The sequence below is a fragment of the Heterocephalus glaber genome, unplaced genomic scaffold, assembly GCF_053883595.1.
Source record: "Heterocephalus glaber isolate CG9 unplaced genomic scaffold, H.glaber_assembly_v1.0 deba00000896, whole genome shotgun sequence".
In the NCBI taxonomy this organism is placed as follows: domain Eukaryota; kingdom Metazoa; phylum Chordata; class Mammalia; order Rodentia; family Bathyergidae; genus Heterocephalus; species Heterocephalus glaber.
In genome coordinates, this window is record NW_028258170.1 from 8,372,338 (window position 1) to 8,379,360 (window position 7,023).

Genomic DNA, 7,023 nt, shown 5'->3' on the forward strand with positions numbered 1-7,023 from the left:
GATAAAAACAGCATAGTACTGTCAAAGAAACACACTTGAGGACCAGTGGAACAGATTGGAAGATGCAGAAACAACACCAGACACACCCAGCCATCTCATCTTCGATAAAGGAGTCAAACACCCTCACTGGAGGAAAGATAGCCTCTTTAATAAATGGTGCTGGAAAAATTGGGTTTCAACTTGCCAAAGATTAAAACTAGACCTATATCTCTCACCATGCACTAAACTAAAATCAAAATGGATTAAAGGTCTAAATATTAAAATAGAAACTCTGAACCAGTTGGAACAGAGGTTAGGTAGAACCCTTGAAGACATCGGTGTAGGAAAAGGTTTTATAAACAAAACCTCAGTTGCCCGTGAACTAGCACAAACAATCAACAAGTGGGATCTCTTCTTATTGAAAGGCTTCTGCACAGCAAGAGAAACCACCAGCAGTGTGGAGAGACAACCCACAATGTGGGAAAAAAATCTTCACCTGCTTTTCCTCAGACAAAGGTCTACTATCTCGAATCTATAAAGATCAGACCTCCCAAATTTAAAGACCCAATCGAAAAATGGGCATCTGAAATGAACAGACATTTCTCAGACAAAGAAGTAGCAATAGCAAATAAATACATGAAAAAATGTTCCACATCACTGGTCATTCGAGAGATGCAAATGAAAACAACACTGAGATTCCACTTCTCTCCAGAAAGAATGGCTGCTATCATGAAATCAACCAATAACAAGTGCTGGTGGGGCTGTGGGGAAAGAGGAACCCTGGTCCACTGCTGGTGGGAGTGTAGACTGATGCAATCCCTGTGGAAATCAGTATGGAGATACCTCAAAGAACTAGGACTGGAAGTCCCATTTGACACCGCTATTCCACTGATGGGGATCTTCCCCAAAGAATTATAAGCATCATACCACAGCAATATATGTGCACCTATGTTTACAGCAGCATAATTTGTAATAGCTAAAACTTGGAAACAGCCCAAATGCCCATCAACTGGAGACTGGATAAAGAAAATGTGGTTTTTTAAATAAAATGAAGTACTACTCAGCCATAAAAAATGAGAAATTAGAGGCACTTATAGCTAAATGTATCCACATTGAGGCGATACTCTTAAGTGAAATAAATAGGACACACATGTATAAATACCAAATAGTTTCTCTGGTGTGAGAAACTGAAAGTATAAATAAGGTCTAAAATGTATAATAGGTAATGTGAAATCGGAAGAAAAGGGGCAAGGGGGAAGGAAGTGGGAAGGGTAGGGGAAAAGAAAGAAGGGAATGGGATTAATATGAGAAAATGGAAAAATAGGAACAAAATCTTTGTAAATTGGGAGTAATGGAGGGGTTGAAGGAGGGCAGGGGAAGGGTGAAAAATAAGAACCAAGAGAGATTATGAAAAGGTGCAAATTTCCAATGATGAATGTCATTATATTGTTTACCTAAAATATACCAATGATTAGAATGAATAATCAATAATGCAAAATAGGAAGAAAAGGTCCAAAGGGGTGGGGGTAGTGGGAGGGGCAGGGGAAAGGAAAGAAGGGAAAGGAAAAATGATGAGAAATGGAAATAAAGTCTTGTAAATAGGGAAGGGTGGAAGGGGTGAAGGGAGGGCTAGGAATAGGGGAAAAATAAGAACGAAGATGCATCATGTAAAGGTACATGTTTCCAATGAGAAATGTAATTGTGTTGTATACCTAAAATGTACCAATAAAAGAATTTAAGAAAAAAAAAGAAAATATTTCAGGCATTATAGATTCATTTTTTTCAGAAAAAAATGAGAGATTTGGTGCTTTTCAAAGAGCATAAAAATTATCAAATATAGATAATTTTTGTATTAGGAAATTCTGACTTCAAAATTAATTGTTATATATGACATATTTAATCATTGACTTTATCAGCTTTTTAAAAATAAGTAACATCTTCTTTTTCCTCACAATTTCATGAGCACTACTCTAATAATCTGTTGGCATTTGACCCATCCACAGTTCCCCAATATACTGTGTTCTCCTCATTTGATTTCCTAAAGTGACACTTTAATATATATCCTGCCCTAGTAAAACCAGGACTCATGAACATCTCTTTCTGATGAATGTCATTGTTCCTGCATTTCTCCTATGTTAGAATACCTCTCCTTTGCCCACCACTGTTTTTCAACCCTGACCCTTTCTTTTAGTTACACCTATCAAGTTCTGCACACCATGCAGCCTTCCCCATTAGTTAGTTACTAGTAGTTTACCTCTGCTCCTATTAACATACGTATTGGTGACATGTTATCTAAATCTTTTCATTGCAATTCTTGCACATTAGACCAAGGGCCTGAGGGATGATGCCTTTATATAGTTCTGCATTTTCCATAGTATCTGCCTAGTCTGCAGCTCTTCAAGTACTTACTGATTTTTAGTTTACACTCTTGATGCTGTTCTAAGGTTTTATATCTCTTATAAATTTCACTCATAATGTCTAAATTTCTTATGCTACTTCAGTAAAATTTTCATTGATCAATGCATTGTCTTTGTGTACCTTGGGTAGCTGAACACAAAACCAGTGCAAAGCTTAAAATGCCGTACTTTTCAATACCTTTTACATTATCTGAATTTTGTATGACAATGTATTACTAAAATACATTACTGAGACTTCAACCCTAACTTACTAAACAAAATAATATTTAAAAAAGGAAATAATTTGAAAAAGACTGAAACAGAAATACATGATAGTGGAATCTTAATGTACAGGCCTAGATTTAGTTGAGACATAAGAATATGGAGAGAAACTTAGATGAGCACTAACTGCAAAATATCTCTGTGTGGACACGGTAAGAATGAACCTGAGGAAAATAGAAAAAAAGAGACTTAAAAAGTTATAAAGCACCACCCCTTCTTCAGTCACTGTAGTGTATCTGCTCTGAGCCATAAAACTTAATGAGCCTTCTTAGAGCACTCTCCCACGTCAAAATCATTTCTGTATTCTATATTTAAAAATGAGAGTTAAATAGTCAAAGTAAGTTAAACCAGATGGCTTGGTAGTTTCAGCCCTTGGAATGCACAGCGCTTGATGCTCGGTGGCTATTCAGTCATTAGCCTGTTGACTACACAGCCTTAGAGTTTCCGGTGCTGTGATTTTCTCCGTGACCTAGACTGTGTATGCCCACCCCCACCCTTGAGGTATGTGTGAACATATTCATGTAGACACTCAAAAATAAGGCTTCCTGAGCCTCTGGAAAGCATATGCATACCAGGCGTTATTTTATTGCTCTTCAACCATTCCTCCAAGCCACACCTACTGACAGTCAACCCTGAAATAGATTGGTTTTCTTTATTTATAATTATTCCCTCTCCCATTTATGAAACAAGGAAACTTTTTTCTACCATGAGTTTGTGATTTTTTCCCCCTTTCTTCAAGCCAAAAGCAGGTGACACTCCAACACATGTGGAATTTTAAAGTGACATTTTCCAAGCTATAACTGCATTTGGATCACTGATGTGTAGTACCTGTCCAGGATTGGCCTCTGATAATAATCATGGCTTTATAGAGAATTCTGTTGGATGAATAAGAAAAAAATCCATTACTTCCATTTTTTCAAATACCTCCCATTGCTGTGAATAAATTTGAAAAAGAGAAGAGGAAATTTCCCCATGAAAAGATCTTAAGGAATGCCAGACTGCTAGTTTCAAATGCTGTGGTCTAGAATGTGATTATAAATTCCTGAAGAACATAATTACAGTGATTACAGTATGAAGAGCCCCTTGGTATAGCAGTGTTAGATACCTTTTAAAATATTTTTTAATAGAATATAGTTCTCGCTTCTACATTTGACTATGCTGCTTCCAGGGGAAGGAAAGATAGAAAAAAAAAAAAAACCCTGATACTGGTTGCTATGGCAGCAAGACCAAAGAGGGAGTCTGAATTCTGTGTCAAGGTAATGAATATAGCATCTACAGGAAAAGAAATGGATTTCCTGTCACACACTGTAAATCTACCACAGGAAATCACCACACAGATATTTTGGGATGCTTAAAAACCATTTAAGATGTGCAAAAGTGGTAGAGAGAGTGCATCAGATTACTTCAAGAGGTTCAACCCTTCTGCATCAGTGTGTTTTCATCTATAACTGTGACAGGAAGGGAGTAAAGAACCTCAATATGAATTCAACAGTTTGTATTGAGCAGGTCCCATAGTGATGGTGACACAGTTAAGATTTTCCTCTTGGTTGAATGGTTGCTCTGGACTACAGAACGCCTTCTCAGCAAGCAAGCCATAACAGTTCACTTCACTCCTTCCTTGACCCTTCACAGTTCTCTCATTCTTACCCTTGGCCTTCTACATAGTCAGCCTTCAAGGTTACTTCCTGAGACTACTCTTAGGCTCTCTGTCCTTCCCCACAAAGAGAGTGTTTCATTATTTTTTTTTACTGACAAACTGAGAGTTGAGTAAGTCATTTTCCAGCATACACACACACACACACACACACACACACACACGCACACACGCACAGACTATAAATGCTTGATAATATTGAATGAGCATTAGACATAATAGACAGTGGAGATAACACCACAGATTTATAATAATGCTCTCTAAGTAATGTTCACTTTCATAGGTACAATGGTAACTACATAACTAGGGTCATGCATGCCTTAATGAAGCTGTTTAGTAAATAGTGTTGAGTGATTTAATATGGGTGCTTCAACAAGCATAAATCTCAGAAACGTAAATCTAAAACTTTATATGCTCCTGTTGGGCCTGCCTGACACGGATAAAGCAGCCCCCTCATCCTGTAGGTCTGCCGTCTGGAGCACCTGACCTCCAGGGCGGCTGAGGAAGAGCAAAGGCTGGAGAAGCCCTGGAAGTGGTGCCCACCATTTGCAAGCCCCTCTCATCCCAGAAGCCTGACACAAGACAGGGAGCTGCAGGGAACCACGGAAAACACAGGGGATGTGAACAGTCCCTAAGTTTCTAATACAGTCGTGGCTAGACAAGATTTGCTATTTTGAAAATTGGAATGGCCATTATTACTAATTAAGAAACAACCAAACGTGGATAAGTGACAGAGTGAATCCCAAATTTGTATGAGCAATGAGATTTACTGGTGGCCGCACTGAACTTCTTTATAGCAACACTACTCTTTTTCTGGGATTTCTTGTTGCCTCACTTAGTTTCACTAAAGCACAGAGCCCAGAAAACCCAAGATCTAGACTTCACCAGAAACACAGTCTGAGCTTTTGTCTAGAATTGGCAGTAGTGACAATGATAGTCTCCTAGTGTGCTTTCAGACAGCATTAAAATCTTGCACCTCTATGAGCCTTTCCCCACCCTTCAACCATGCTGACCTCTATTCTCCAAAGAAGTCCACATAAAAGAGTTATTATCAAAACAACAAATATTCACATCAGTTAGTCCAGTAACTGCACACTGATGTCTGTAAGATTAAAATGGAGTGCCTTCTCACAGTTGTTATTTCTATTATCTCTAAGGAAAGTGAAAGCATTCAGAATAAAACAGAGCATCGAATCAAATACTAGTCCTTATTTATTATTGCCAATTCAAAACTAAGTAAAAACTAAAACAAATCAGAAAAACATGAGCTGTCTTAGGCCACTTAGATGAAAAGAAAAAAAAAGAGAATTCCCAAATATAAACTTGGCTGCAGCCTTTTGGAAGTCCAACTTGCCTATTGGTTTAGAAATTAATGGGGTGCAGATGTTGCTACATTTTAACAGCATATTGTACCCAGATCAGAGACTATGCCTGGTCCCAGTAGGACCAATGTTTTATGCCGTCAGTGGAAAATTCAATCAAATAAGCTGTAATTGCATAAGTAATTAAAGTTGATTACTTACAGTAAATACACTCAGAAAACTTCAATAGCTAAGGAAAAAAAATTTCTTCTTTGACCATCACATCAGACAAAATTAAAAATGAAAGAGTTTGATTCCTAGGATGAGTTACAAGACTCTTCTAGTTCAGTGATAAGCAAATATTTGCAAAGAAGCAATAAAAGTTACAATTTCCAGGGATGCTTGTTATAATAAGCACTTGAGTTGACAAAGTTATGGTCATACAATATCACCAAACACAGCTGATGACAGATTTGAACATATAATAAACTTCAAAACCCTTATATAATTTAAAAGTTATACCTTTGGGGATATTACATAAGAGGTTTAAAATCCAGTAGATATTGCCAGTTTCCTCCAAGCTTAATATTTGGTCTTTTAGAATAGCTCCAAGAGTCTATGAAAATTTTTTTTACCTTAAAAGTTCAAGGAAGTGTAACAAATATGCATTTATAACAATAGGTAACATTTTTATTTACTTTCTATGTGCCTAGCACAGTGCTTAAAGCTTTTACAAAGATCAAGTGAAGTGTGTTCTGTTCTTTTCCCATTTTACAGATGAAAATGAGGCTGAAAGAAGTTAATGAATAGTCAGACATCACACATACATGGAGAGGTTGTGAGGACAAATCAGGCAGTGAAACAGTACCTCACTGTATTGCCTTAGAAAGTCAGGATTCCTATTGATTTCAAAACAATCCATCTCCCACAGCTATTTGAGGTGGCTAAAACATTTTCTTTTTTAAATCACAGTTTATCCATTTCTTGAAAGGCAATATAATCTGCCTCTATAGATTATTACATAAATTAGCCCTTTTGATAATACTAATATTTCAATTTTCAAGATTCAGAAACTGCCCTTTATTGTGCATGGTTTGGATTTGATAAATAAGGATACTGTTCACATTTTTCAGAAATTCAAAAATTTTAGGTAGGCATTTGGTCTTTCTTGTATTTCTTTGTAATTCTTTTTTTTTTCTGTACTGGAGATTGAAGCGAGTCTTTTCACTGAGCTATATAACTAGCTCTATTTAATTTTAGTTTATTTTGAGAGAAGGTCTTGCTAAACCACTAAGTTGCCCAGGCTGGATTCAAACTTGCATTCCTTCCTCCCCAGCCTCCCAGAATGCTGGGATTACAGGTTTGTGCCACCACATGCAGCCCTTTTAATTATTTTTATCAAGCCTTATTT